Source organism: Felis catus, chromosome B3 (assembly GCF_018350175.1).
Source record: "Felis catus isolate Fca126 chromosome B3, F.catus_Fca126_mat1.0, whole genome shotgun sequence".
Classification (NCBI taxonomy): Eukaryota; Metazoa; Chordata; class Mammalia; order Carnivora; family Felidae; genus Felis; species Felis catus.
In genome coordinates, this window is record NC_058373.1 from 118098358 (window position 1) to 118113241 (window position 14884).

The following is a 14884-nucleotide window of genomic DNA, read 5'->3' on the forward strand; positions in this document are numbered from 1 at the left end:
TATGAAAATAATATTCTATTTTGCTATTGAGTTGTAGGAGTTCTTTACATATTTTGGAATTAACCCCTTATCAAATATATGATTTGCAAATATTTTCTCCCATTCGGTAGGTTGCCCTTTCATTTTGTTGACGGTTTCCTTTGCTGTGCAGAAACTTTTGAGTTTGATGGAGTCCCACTTGTTTACTTTTGCTTTTGTTAATTTTTCTTTTGGTGTCAAGCCCCCCAAAATTGACTAAGACCAATGTCAAGCTTACCACCTATATTTTCTCCTAGGAGTTTTATGGTTTCAGGAGAAAAAAATTGCATTTACAATAGCATCAAAAAGAATAAACTACTTAGGAATAAAGTTAACCAAGGAGATGCAAGACTTGTAGGCTGAAAACTACAAAACATTACTAAAAGAAATTTGAAAAGACAGGGAAGCCTGGGTGGGGTGGCTCAGTTAGTTGGGCGTCTGACTCTTGATTTCAGCTCAGGTCATGATCTCATGGTTCGTGGGATCAAGCCCCAGTCCCACATAGAGCTCCACGCTGACAGCTGACATCATGGAGCATGCTTGAGATTCTCTCTCTCCCTCTCTCTCTCTGCCTCTCCCCTGCTCGTGTTCTCTCTCTCTCTCTCTCTCTCTCTCACTCTTGCTCTCTCAAAATAAGTAAATAAACTTTAAAAAGAAGAGTTAAAAAAAAAGAAATATAGAACGATAAATGGGGGCACTTGGGTGTCTCAGTTGGTTGAATGTCTGACTTTTGATTTTGGCTCAGGTCATGATCTCACGGTTCATGGGTTCAAGCCCCTAGTTGGGCTCAGCGCTGGGCATGGAGCCTGCCTAAGATTCTCTCTCTCCCTCTCCTTCTGCCCCTCCCCTCTCTGCATGCCTGCATGCACACTCTTTCTCTCTAATAATTAATAAATAAATAAATAAATAAATAAATAAATAAATATCTTAAATCTCTCTCTCAAAAAAATCTTAAAAGAAAGAAATGTAGATCAATGGAATAGAATTGGGAGTCCATAATGAACCCATCCATTTTTGTCAGTTGATTTTTAAAAAATGTTTATTTATTTATTTTTGAGAGAGAGAGAGAGAGAGAAAAAGCAGGGAGGGGCAGAGAGAGAATCCCAAGAATCCCAAGAGAACAGACCCCATGAACCGTGAGATCATGACCTCTTGAGTCAAAATCAAGAGTCTGATGCTTAACTAACTGAACCACCCAGGCACCCCTGTTCAACTGATTTTTGACAAGAGTTCCAAACTGTCCAATGAAGGAAAGAATAGCCTTTCCAACAATTGGTGCAGAGATAACTGGATATCCATGCAAAACATTGAATTTGGATCCCTATATCACAATACAAAATCAACTCAAATTAATCCCAGACCTAAAGAAGTTAAAAGTATAAAACTTTTAGGAAAAGTATAGGTATAAGTCCTCATGACCCTGTGATAAGATCTGAGTATTTGTAACCCTCCAAAATTCATATGTTGAAATTCTGACCCCTGAAGCTGATGGTATTAGTAGGCTGGGCCTTTGAGGGGTGATTAGGTCATGTGGAATGGGGCTCTAGCGAATGGGATTCGTCTCATAAAAGACATCCCACAGCTCCTTCTGCCGTATGAGGATACAGTAAGTCTGCAACTGGGAAGAGTGGCCTCACCTGACCATGCTGGCAACCTGATCTCGGACTTTTAGCTTTCAGAACTGTGAGCAATAAAAATCAGCTGTGTGTAAGCTACCCAGCCAGTGGGTGTATTTGTGACCTGAACAGACCACGATAATTTATATTGGGCAATAGTCTCTTAAATATGACACGAAAAGCATAAGCAAAGAAAAAATAGGTAGATTGGACTTCATCAAAATTAAAAACTTGCATGAATCACGGGACGCCTAGCTGGCTGAGTTGGTAGAGCCTGCAACTCTTGATCTTGGGTTTGTAGGCTCGAGCCCCATACTGGGTATAGAGATTACTTAAAAAAAATAAAATCTTTTGGGGTGCCTGGGTGGCTCAGTCGGTTGAGTGGTTGAGGTCATATCTCATGGTTTGTGGGTTTGAGCCCCATGTCAGATTTTGCACTGACAGAGCACAGCCTGCTTTGGATTCTCTCTCTCTCTCTCTCTCTCTCTCTCTCTCTCTCTCTCTCTCTGTCCCTCCCCAGCTCACCCTCTCTCTTTCAAAAAATAAACATTAAATTTTTTTTTAATAAAATCTTTTAAAAAACAGAACTTGCTTGGGATTCTCTGTCTTCCCCTCACTGCCTCTCCACTACTCATTCTCTATCTCAAAATAAATAAATAAATAAATAAATAAATAAATAAATAAATAAATAAATAAATAAATAAACAAACAAACATTTTTTAAAAATGGAAAAAGGGCAGTGTCTGGGTGGCTCAGTCAGTTGAGTGTTCGACTTCGGCTCAGGTTATAATCTCACTGTTCACGAGTCTGAGCCCCGAATGGGGCTCTGTTGCTGACAGCTCAGAATCTGGAACCTGTTTCAGATTCTGTGTCTCCCTTCAGATTCTGTGTCTTCCTCTCTCTCTGCCCCTCCCCCACTTGTGATCTCTCTCTCTCTCTCTCTCTCTCTCTCTCTCTCTCCCTCTCAAAAATAAAAATGAAACATACAAAAAAAATTTTTAATGGGAAAATGATTTAAGTAGGTGTTTCTCCAAAGAAGATATACAAATGGCCAATAAACACATGAAAAGGTGCTCAGCATCATTAGTCATGAGAGAAATGCTAATCAAAACCCTAATGATCTCGCTTCACATCAAGCAGGAAAGGTATAATTGGGAAAAAAAAGCCCAAAGAATAACAAGTGCTGGCAATGGTGTAGACAAACAGAACCCTCAAACCTCACTGGTGGGAACGTAAAGTGGCACAGCTGCTATGAAAACCAGTTTGGCATTTCTTTAAAAAGTTAAACATAGAACTACCATATGATCCCACAGTCCTACTTCCAGTGACATAGCCAAGAGAACTGAAAACACGTTCAAGCAAAAACTTGCACGCAAATGCACATAGTACCATTATTCATGGGGGAAGCAACCCAAGTGTCCATCCACTGATGAATGGTTAAATAATACGTGGCATATTCATACCACAGCGTATTCTTTAGCCTAAAAAGGAATGAAGTGCTGTCAATGAAGTGGCGTAAGATGGCTGAACCTTGAAGGCAAACTAAACGAAAGGAGACAGACACAAAAGGTCACATGTTCTGTGATTCCATTTATAGGAAGTGCCCAGAATAAGCACATCCATAGAGACAGGAAGCTGGTTAGTGGTTGCCAGGAGCTGTGGGGAGTGGGTCATAAGTAGTGACTACCCAATGTGTATGAAATTTCTATTTGGGGTGATGAAAATGTCCTGGATGGTGATGATAGTTGCAAAAACAAGGGAGGTGGTAAGTGTAGTTTTGCCCATGGTGGGTTTGAAGTGCCCAGGGAATATTCCCAGTGGAGGTACTTAGTAGGTAGCTGCCCAATAAGAGAAGGGAACTGAAATGATATAGGCTACAGAAATAGACCTGGGAAGAGATGGTTGTTGAAGCCCTAAGAGTAAAGAGTTCGCTGTGGAATCATTAGAGTAGGGAGGGGAAGCCTTACAGAAGATCAACATTTTAAGATATGAGCATAAGAGGACCTTCCAAAGGAGAATGAACAAGAGGAAGCAGAGAGGTAGGAGGAAGAGTGTGGGACACAGAAGCCAAGGAAAGAGTGCAGTGGTCAGAAACCTTACATGCTAGAAAAGTAAAATAAGATAAAGGCGAAGAAATGTCCATTGGGCTTAGCAAAAAGTAGATGTAGTTTTATTGGATTGGTGGAGACCGGGTTCAGATAACAGTTATTGAAAAAGGTACCTTTAGGGATGCCTGGGTGGCTCAGGTGGTTAAGTGTCTCTATTGTTTTTTTAATGAAAAAAATTTTTTTAATGTTTATTTACTTTTGAGGGAGGGAGAGAGAGAAAAAAGAGAGAGAGAGGGAGAGAGAAGAGCAGGGAGGAGCAGAAAGAGAGGGAGACACAGAATCAAGAGCAGGCTCCAGGCTGACAGTCCACAGTCCACATGGGGCTCAAACCCACAAACCGCGAGATCATGACCTGAGCCTAAGTCGGACACTTAATTGACTGAGCCACCCAGGCGCCCCAAGCATCTGACCTCTGATTTCAGGTCATGATCTCATGGTTCATGAATTCCAGCCCCACAACAGGCTCCGTGTTGAAAGCACAGAGTCTGCTTGGGACTCTCTCACTCTCCCTCTCTCTTCTGCCCCTCCCATGCATGTTCTCTCTCTCTCTCTCTCTCAAAATAAATAAATAAACTTAAAAGAAAGAGAAAAAATTCCTTTATTACAGAAAGTCAGAGATATAAAAGTTAAATTAAATGTCATTGTCTCCCATTAGAATGTTTTATACATACATATATATATATATATATATATGTATGTATGTCAAGTTTAAACTATTTGTAGAAATGTAATTGATATAGCCCTTTTGAAGAGCTATTTGGTATTATCTGTTCCAATTTAGAAATTAGCATAGCCTTCCACCTTGCCTTGATATCAGTTCTAGAGAATTATAGACAAATATTTCATGTATTTTTTTCAAATTTTTAAATGTTTATTTCCAAGAGACAGAGAGAGAGAGAGAGAGAGAGAGAGAGAGAGACCAAACATAAGTGGAGGCAGGACAGAGAGAGGGAGACACAGAATCAGAAGCAGGCTCCAGGCTCTGAGCTGTCAGCACAGAGCCTGATGTGGGGCTTGAACTCACGGAGCTGTGAGATCATGTCCTGAACCAAAGTCGGACGCTTAACCGACTGCGCCACCCAGGCGCCCCTGTTTCATGTATTTTTAAGGAAACATGTATAAAGATGGTAATTGCAAAACTGTTTAAATGTGTATAAAATAGGGGCGCCTGGGTGGCGCAGTCGGTTAAGCGTCCGACTTCAGCCAGGTCACGATCTCGCGGTCCATGATTTCGAGCCCCGCGTCAGGCTCTGGGCTGATAGCTCGGAGCCTAGAGCCTGTTTCCGATTCTGTGTCTCCCTCTCTCTCTCTGCCCCTCCCCCGTTCATGCTCTGTCTCTCTCTGTCCCAAAAATAAATAAAAAACGTTGAAAAAAAAATTTTAATGTGTATAAAATAGAAACAAATACCCATCAATAAGGGAATTATTAAATAAATTATATAGTGGATGATGGTTGTCTTCTCAGTAACTATTTCCCTCTTCCTCTTTTCTAACAGAATTCTAATTTTGTTTAAATGTCTACTTTTCCCCAGTGTAGACCTTGGGTTTCAGAGAAAGGTGACTGGACTCTTAGCTCAAGGGGTAGGCCTGATTTTCCAATGATTGTTTCAGGCAAGAGCAAGAAACTCAGTGTAGGATGCGATTCAATTCAGGTGCTTGGAGCTTCTGGAATGTTCTTCCTTGATCTTCTAGAAGAGCTTCTGAAATCTACTTGGTCTCTTTCCTGAATCAAAAAGCATGTGGGCTCAATATAGCCATTCTATGACCTTGAGGGGAGCTGTCCTTAGAATGAGGCCCACATTGGGGAGCCTGGCTGGCTCAGTTGGAAGACCATGAAATTCTTGATCTTGGGATCATGGGTTTGAGCCCCACATGGGATGTAAGATTACTAAAAAAATAATAAATAAAAATGAAAGCTTAAAAAAAAAAAACACAAAGAAGAAGGCCCACATTGTAGAGAGTAGAGCAGAGAGAAAAAAGGAAGGCAGAAAGAACCTTGTTCTTGATAAAATTACTGAGCCTCTGGATCACTCAACCCTGAAGGGAAGCCTATCTAGTCTTTCTGTTGGATGAGCCAAAACATTTCCTTACTGTTTAAGCCAGTTTGAGTTGAATGATCTGTTATTTGCTTCTGAAAATTCTAGTCCATACACTGTGACACAACCATGTTATGGAATACAATGTAGCAATTTAAAAAATGTTTATTTATTTATTTATTTTGAGAGAGAAAGAGAGTGAGAGTGAGAGTGAGAGTGCAGGAGCAGGGGAGGGGAAGAGAGGGAGAGAGAGTGAATCCTAAGCAGGCTCTGCACTGACAGCCTGGCTCAGGGCTCAATCCCAGGAACAGAAGCTGAAGTCAAGAATCAGAGACGTAACTGAGCCACTCAGGCACCCCCAATGTAGCAATTTTAAAAATATTCAGGGCCACCTGCCTGGCTTGGTTGGAAGAGCACGTGACTCTTGATCTTAGGGTCCTAAGTTCAAGCCACATGTTACGTATAGAGATTCCTGAAAAACATAAATAAACTTTTTTTTAAGTTTATTAATTAAAAAGATTTAAAAAAAACAATTGAGCCACCAAGGCACCCCTAAGTTTATTAATTTTTGAGAGAGAGAGAGAGAGAGCAAGCACAAGCAGGGGAGGGTCAGAGAGAGAAAGGGAGAGAATCCCAAGCAGGCTCCACACTGCCAGCATGGAGCCTGACTCAGGACCCAAACCCATGAACTGTGAAATCATGACCTGAGTCAAAATCAAGAGTCTGATGCTTAACCAACTGAGCCATCCAGGCACCCCAAACTTTTTTTTTAAAGTAGGCTCAATGCCCAACATGCGGCTTCAACTCATGATTCCGAGATCAAAAGTCGCATACTCCACTGACGGAGCCAGCCAGGCACACCTGAGAAAAATAAATAAACTTAAAAAAAATGAGGTAGGGGCACCTGGGTCGCCCCAATTTTGGCTCAGGTCATGATCTCACAGTTCATGGGCTCGGCCCAAGTCAGGCTCCGCGTTGACAGCTCAGAGCCTAGAGTCTGCTTCATATTCTGTGTCTCCCTCTCTTTCTCTGCCTCTCCTCCAATTGCTCTCTCTCTCTCTCTCTCTCTCAAAAATAAAAATAAAAACATTAAAACATCTACCTAATTTTATTTTTTTTTTAAATTTTTTTTTTCAACGTTTTTTATTTATTTTTGGGACAGAGAGAGACAGAGCATGAACGGGGGAGGGGCAGAGAGAGAGGGAGACACAGAATCGGAAACGGGCTCCAGGCTCCGAGCCATCAGCCCAGAGCCTGACGCGGGGCTCGAACTCACGGACCGCGAGATCGTGACCTGGCTGAAGTCGGACGCTTAACCGACTGCGCCACCCAGGCGCCCCATCATCTACCTAATTTTAAAGACTGAACTCCTCATTTTTTTTAATGTTTATTTGAGAGAAAGAGAGAGAGAGAGAGAGAGAGAGAGAGAGAGAGAGAGAGAGAGAGAACCAGTGGAGAAGGGGCAGAGAGAAGAGGACAGAGAATCTGGAGCAGGTTCCAAGCTGACAGCAGTCTGTCAGTATGCCTGATGTGGGGCTCAAACTCATAAACTGAGATCATGACCTGAGCCGAAGTTGGATGCTCAACCGACTAAGCAATCCAGGCACCCCAAAATTAGGTATATTTCTACATACTGATTTAACATACCAAAAAAATCCTAGCCCTACTGAGTAAAAATTGAATAACTCTATGATTCCATTTATGTAAAATTCTAAAAAGCAAAATAAAATATGTTTCTCTAAGTATATATAGACATGATTGCATAATTTATTTTTAATTTAAAATTATGTAATATTTACTGTATTGATGTAATGCATATGTAAATTATGAAGCATAATAAAATGAAAACCAGTGAACCCACTACTGAGTTTATGAACCAGAACATTACCAAAACTATCGAGGCTACATATATGTTCTTTTTTCTCATCACCTTTCTTCCCTCCAGAAGGGAAATAATAACTCTAGGGGGTAACCACTACCCTGAAATACCCTTTGGTTTAAAAAAAAAAATCTACTGTTGTTTCTTTCAACAGTAGATTATTACATAGGCCAGTTTTTAATCTTCATTGATAATGGTATCATACAATATAGACTTCTGACTTGTCTCTTTTTCATTCAATATCTCATGTATGTAACTGTAGTTTATTCATTCTATTTTTGTATAATGCTCATCATGTGACTTATTGAGAATATGTTTATTCTCTTGTTAGACATTCGAGTAATTTCGAGTATTTTTTTTCTTTTATTAACAGTGGTGTTATAAACATTCTTGAATATGTGTCCTGGTGCATGTACGCAAAGTTTTTTTAAAATTTTTTTTATTTTTATTTTTTTTATTTTTGAGACAGGGAGAGACAGAGCACGAACAGGGGAGGGTCAGAGAGAGGGAGACCCAGAATCTGAAACAGTGTCCAGGCTCTGAGCTGTCAGCACAGAGCCCAACGCGGGGCTCGAACTCACGGACCGCGAGATGATGACCTGAGCCGAAGTCGGCCGCTTAACCGACTGAGCCACCCAGGCGCCCCGCAAAGGTTTTTTTATACAACAGTAAGAGTGGACTGCTGGGTCATAGGGAAGACACATGGTTTATTTTTTTAGGTTATGCCAAGATAGTTGTACCAATATACACTTCTACCAGAAATGCCTAAGTATTCCTGTTATTCTACATCCTTGTATTCTCAGACTTTTTACATTTTACAAAGGAAAGGGCTTTAAAATGATTATCTCACTATGGTATTAGCATTTCTGTGATTACTAATAAAGGGGAGAATTTGCTATATTTTATTCAACATTTGTCCTCCCTTTATAGCACCAGTCAAAATGTAGCTCAGGCTTATACTTCCTCCTGGAAGCCTTTCCTGACTTCTGATCTTTTGGCTAGAGGAAGTGCTACTACCAATACTTTGCATGTTTCCATCATAACATTTTAACAAGCCATCCATTTTTCAAGGATACGTGATCATCTCTCCTTTATAGCCCAAAGCATAGTCCATGGAAAATTGCCTTTTGTGGGGCACCTGGGTGGCTCAGTCAGTTAAGCTTATCTAGTTTGAGAGCCAGCACACGTGGGGCTGCCCCTCGGCAGAGAGAGAGAGAGAGAGAGAGAGAGAGAGAGAGAGAGGGAGAGAGAGATGGAGACACAGAATCCAAAGCAGGCTCCCGGCTCTGAGCTGTCAGCACAGAGCCTGATGCAGGGCACCACCCCCACAAACTGTGAGATTATGACTTAAACTGAAGTCAGACATGTAACCGAGACACCCACGGCATCCCCATTTTGCTACATTTTAAAGATATGCTGTGATTTAAAAAAAAAAAAACCACTAATATTTTGAATATTATGTGTCTAGCTTGCCCATTTACAGGTGAATAAACACGTGCTCCCTTCCTTGAAAGAACTCGGTGTCTAATATACGAGAAACGGACTATCATACAGTGGGATATGTCCTGAACGATGACGCAGGGACTGAAGCTACATGGCTGGGCTTTTGGGAGATTAGATAGTCAGCAGGATATTGCTTTAAATCCAGCAGTTCTGATGACAGCTCAGGTGCTTGACAAGAATTCCAAAAATTTCCTCCTCTCAATCTAGGGCACAAAGGTGCCTATTCTAGTGACTTTCTGTTTTTCATATGATTCACCTATGTTATCACCTATAACTAACTACATTTCCCTTTTGCTGTCAGTTAATTGACTCCTCTGCATCTCTGGTTTAAATTCTTGGGAGGATATGTGTGGGCCAACTAAACAATGTTTCTCTCAAAAGTCACAGGCTAGGTTGCTGACCAGCTGTGGCCATAGGGATAGGGTCAGAATGCACATAATGTGGTCATCAATATCCGAGTTAATTATCTCCAGTCATTTTCCTCAGCGAGGGCCTATGAGGAAAAACTCCTCAGAAGGGGGAGGCCTGTTATTGCAGGTGAATGGCCTGACCTATTCTCTACCAGGGACATACAAGTGAATTGTTTAGGGCGCTTTCTGTTGAGGGGATAGAAAACTCCATTCGAACTGATTTCGGAAAAGGAATCTATTGGCTTCCACACTGAGAAGCCTAGAAGCATCATGGTTTCAAGAATGGCTGAATCTATGTTCTCAAATGATATTGTCAAAAATCTCGCACCTTCTCTTAACTCCGCTTCCTTCTGTGATTGTTTCATTCTTATCCCCACTAGTTCTAAGGTGAAATCCTCGAAGATTTAAGTTAAGTAAAAAAGACAGAGTCCCCTCCCCCAGCCCCTTTTAGCATTATTCCTGCTAGATGAAGCAGCATAATGTGATGGTTGAGACCGTGGACTCAGGAACCAGATCAGCTCCATCACTTAACTGGTATTGTTTTGTGTTGGAAGTAGGCTTCGTGCCAAGAACAGAGACCAACTCAGGGCTTAAACTCATGACCCTGAGATCAAGACCTGAGATGAGATAAAGAGTCAGATGCTTCAGCAACTAAGCCACCCAGGCACCTCCATCACTTACTGTTCTTAGAACTTTGGACAACTTATCTTACCTCTCCAAGCCTTGGTTTCTTCACCTGTACCACAATGGTTCCTACGTCAGTGGGTGGCTGTGAAGTTTAAAGTTGTTGATACTTGCAAGGTGCTTAAAATAGTGCCCGGTACAACAGAAATACTCAATTACCAGGCTCTGATTGGGTTGCAACTTTATCCCTGTGCTCTAAGGTTGGGACGTTACATCCAAACTACAAAGATCTAGAGTAGTGGAAGGATGGTTTCTTTTAAGAAATTTGGAGTGCCATTACCAAAGGCAGGGGAACGGCTGCCAGGTCAATATAAGCAACAAATGTCTGCTACAAAAAAGTTGGCAAACTTGGTGGAGACAACTCTCTAAGGTTTGATTTTATTATAAAGTAATACAGGAATTTGTATAAAATGGTTCTAGCAAAACAAAGGGATATAGAATAACCTGAAAGGATTTCTGTTCATGCCTGTAGTTGTAAAAAAAAAAAAGCACAATTCATTTTTTTTAAGTTTATTTATTGTGTGTGTGTGTGTGTGTATGAGAGAGAGAGAGAGAGAGAGAGAGAGAGAGACTGAGAAAATCCCAAGCAGGCTCTGTGCTGTCAGCACAGAGACCGACCAGGGGCTCAAGCTCATGAACCCAGAGATCATGACCTGAGCCGAAATCAGGAATTGGATGCCCAACTGACTGAGCCACCCAGATGCCCCAACAATTCGCTTTTATTTGAGAAATGTAACTAGCGTTTGACTAGCATGTCACTGAAAAAAGCACTTTCACATGCATTAGTTAATTTAATCCTTGCAACAGCTCTGGGGAATAGATATTTTAAAAAAGTTTTTTAGTGTTTATTTTTATTTTAAAAAATTTTTAACGTTTATTTATTTTTGAGAGAGAAAGCGCCAAGTGGTAGAGGGCCAGAAAGAGAGAGACAAAGGATCTGAAGCAGGCTCTGTGCAGCGAGCGCAGACCCTGACGCAGGGCTCGAACTCATGAACTGTGAGATCATGACCTGAGCCGAAATCAAAAGTTGGCCACTTAACCAACTGAGCCTCCCAGGCACCCCAGTATTTATTTTTGAGAGAGGGAGAGAGACCAAGGGCACAAACACAAGGTGGGCAGATGGGAGGAGCAGAAAGAGGAGGAGAGGGGCAGAGAGAGAGGGAGAATAAGAATCCCAAGCAGGCTCCCTGCTGGCCATGCAGAGCCAGACTTAGGCCTTGATGTCATGAACTGTGTGATCATAACCTAAGCTGAAATCAAGTCAGAGGCCTAACCCAGTGAGCTACCCAGGCACCCCTGGGGAATAGATATTATTAGCCCTACTAACATTAAGAAAATCTAATGAGTGTAAATACAGATGGATGTAAATTTTACAAATGGTAGTAATGTTATATAGCCTTTCCCGTTAGTGTTCCCATTGCATTTTAGGTTCTGTTGGTACTCATGTACTGTTGGTACTCATGTTGGTACCTTTTTCTTTTTAATGTATAATCCTTTCTTTCATTCAACAAATATTTATTGAGCACTTGCTATATGCCAAACCTTGTCTTAGGCACTGGGCACTGGGACACAGCAGTGAACAAAACAATCCCTGTACTCCTTAAGTTTACATTATGATGGGGTAGGGGAAGACAAACCAGAAAATAAATAAGAAAAATATAAAGTTAGTAAGTGGTGATAAACGCTGTAGAGTAAAATCCAATAGGAAAAGCAGATAAAGAAAGGGAGTGTGTTTCAGTTTTACACACAGTGGTCAGTCTATCATCTGACGTTGTTTGTGGCTCTTCCCAAACAAGGATAAAATCTTACTTGCATTTACCTTCCAACACTCAGGGAGCCAACAACTTTATGTCCAATAAATGATAAGCCTGAGAAGAGTTGGGAAACAAAGGCCTGTAAAAAGATATTGACCGTAAAGGGCATAAATTGACGAATCATTTATGACTAGTTTCACTTAGTTGCATTAATTTAGTTTCATTTCCATTAATAAGTGAATTTCTTTTCAGCACCTTTGCATTACAGAATGAAAGTTGTGTTAAAAGTTTTTACAGGCTATTTTAGGTATTTCAAGTATCTTTAGCCCCCTCTTTGGCTCTACTAGTGAGCACAAGGGGTGTGCGCGTGCACTTAAAAAAAAAAAAAAACAACACACCACGCCCTCTGGCAGTTATTTCTTGGTATCAAGAATAGCTGTTTTCCAGGGGAAAGTTAGCATTTGGGAGTGCGCACTAACGTGCTAGGTGAAGCCCCGTTAGCAGTCCATCCCACCTCAACGAGCCACAAAACAAGCCTGTACGCCCGGAAACACAAACTACAAACAGTGAGAATCTAACAACCCCAGCGCCCCGCGCAGCGGAACCTTGACCTCAAGATGGCGTCTCGTAGTCATAAGATTCAATCAGCTCCAATCAAAAATGGCAGGGTGGGTCGTAATTTACAGTTCGAGCCTTTCTAGTCCCCACCAGGCTCTCCTTCTCTATGGTTATTGGCCGCTGCGTGGTGATTCAGAGCCAAAGGGAAGACTATCTATACACGTTCTTCTCTATGATTCTCCCCTTCAGTCGGCCTGGCCGCAGTGCATGCCGGGCAAGAGGAAGACCTCCAGAAGCTCCCCGCGCAGCGCGGCTGTGTTTGCGGCCTGTGCGAGTAGGCGCTTCGGAACCAGTCTCCCGGCGAGCGGTGCGCAGAAACCTCGAACCGGTGGAGCCCACTCGTAACCTGGAGCCCGGAAGGCCGCGAAGACCGTACTGTTTTCTCAGCGGCGGGTGAGTCCACGCCTCTGAACGCGTGTGGGAACCGGGAGACCCGGGAGACCGGGAGTAGGGGAAACCAGGGAGGGTGCGAAAGGGCCGGGTTGGGATTGGGGGTGAAGAGGGGTTGGGGTGGGGGAGGGGGCTGGCACGAGGCTTGGGTTTCTTCACTTCTCTAAGGCCTCGAAAACCAGTGGGCCCAGCAGGAACCCGTGGAGGCCGGGACCTACTGCCAGAGCTTTCCTCCTTGCATTGTCGCCCACTTTCTCTTTCCCTCCCACGGCCCGTCACTGAGTGGATCGCCTGGGCCTTTTCTGGGCTCCACGTTTGCCACAAAACGATCGGTCTGCCCCTGGGGAGCCCTTCCCTGAGGCCCCTTTCTAACCCGAGCCTGGGGAACCTTACTGTAGATTTTCCGGGCCTGGGACACTCTTGCCCCAGGCTTTGCCCACAAGCCAGAGAGCAGCCACCCGTTTTAGCGAGGTGCCGGCCACCAACGGATTTCTTTCCCTTCCTCTTTGGTCATCCAGAGCCCTCCACCGAGTGCACTCCCCCACACCCACTCCGGATTCAGCTAATGCCCACCTTTTTTGGCACCCTCTTGGTTTGCTTGTCTAAGATTGTGATGAGTATTGTGGTCCTGCCCCCTTCCTCCTTTGGAGGTTGCAGTAAACTATATCCCCATTCATTCTAGGCGATGACCAAGCTCCACATTAAAATGTGTTACTTCTTTCTTACTCTTCTTTGGTCTTCAGTACTTTTTAAATACGTTTTTCGAAGTAGATCTAGGAGTACGAAGATTATTTTGAAGTTATGTAATGTGGATATTTATATTGCCATGGAAAAGCCATTTTGATCCTGGGCAGAGAGGAGCAGACTAAAGGAGGGAAGAGATTGGACTTCTCTTGTACCAGACTGCTCTAGTATGAAGTACTGTGAATTAGGTAGTTGGCAGTGGAGTATAAACAATTTTTATATGGTCTTGGGAACTTTGATTTTTAAAAGCTTTCCAAAAACATTCAGGGGCCTTGAAAGGCATTCAGTTGGTCCTCATGATTCAAGCAGATACTATACTATTCTAATTAATCTAACTTTTCTTGAAGCTTTGGTTTTTCTTCATCTGTAAATTGAGGATTATAAAAGTATCCACTTCATAGGTTATTGTTATTAGGGATTAATTGAGAAAAAGTATGTAAAATCCTTAGTGCGATGTCTAAGTCACATAGTGTTTAGTTTGCATTAACTGATACTGTTATTTAAGAGATTTCAGTGAAGTACAAGAGCCTGATCCTGACTCTTAACGTTTCGTCCAATGTACTCTGAATAGACTTTTCTAAATAAAATCAAAGTTAACCCTTAAAAAGTTTCTTCTTGGTATGTTATTACTAGAAAGAGGCATTGTGATACAGTGAAAACAGCCTTTGGATTGGTAATTTCAGGATAGTGGGGACCTTGGAGTCCCCACTCACTTATTGTGTTTCCATGGACAAAATAGCTTCTTCATCTGTAAAAGGACAATGATATATCTACACCAGGTAATTTGGGAGATTCAGTGAGATAATGTATGTTGAAGGCTTTTGTAAACAGAAGTAAATAAAATGTTAGTTAATACTTTTATTAAATAATAATTCTTCTTGGAGTTACCGGATTCCCATTTCTGGTCTCCAAAATATGGTTTTTCCTGTATGTATGTATGTATGTTTGAATGTTTGATTCCAAAACATTTCTAGTAAGAAAATGTTTTCATTGTCCCAATGTTGCATGTAGGCACTATATGTTAATAATAGTTTGGGCCAAGGTGTTTTTTTTTGTTTTTTTTTTTGTTTGTTTGTTTGTTTTTTGTGGTTTGGTATCTTTTTATTTTACTGTGTTAAGGCTTT

General features: G+C 41.9%; 1 protein-coding gene across 3 annotated transcripts in view; it reads left to right on the top strand.

The window, feature by feature from the left end:
- The first annotated feature begins 12828 nt into the window (after nucleotides 1-12828).
- The window catches only part of RBM25 (RNA binding motif protein 25), a 59547-nt gene continuing 57491 nt past the window's right edge, over nucleotides 12829-14884 (top strand). For all 3 annotated transcript variants that reach the window (XM_023255809.2, XM_045060178.1, XM_003987804.6), the window contains exon 1: nucleotides 12829-13019. The gene's annotated coding sequence lies outside the window, so the exon portion shown is untranslated. The remainder of the gene's footprint in view (nucleotides 13020-14884) is intronic.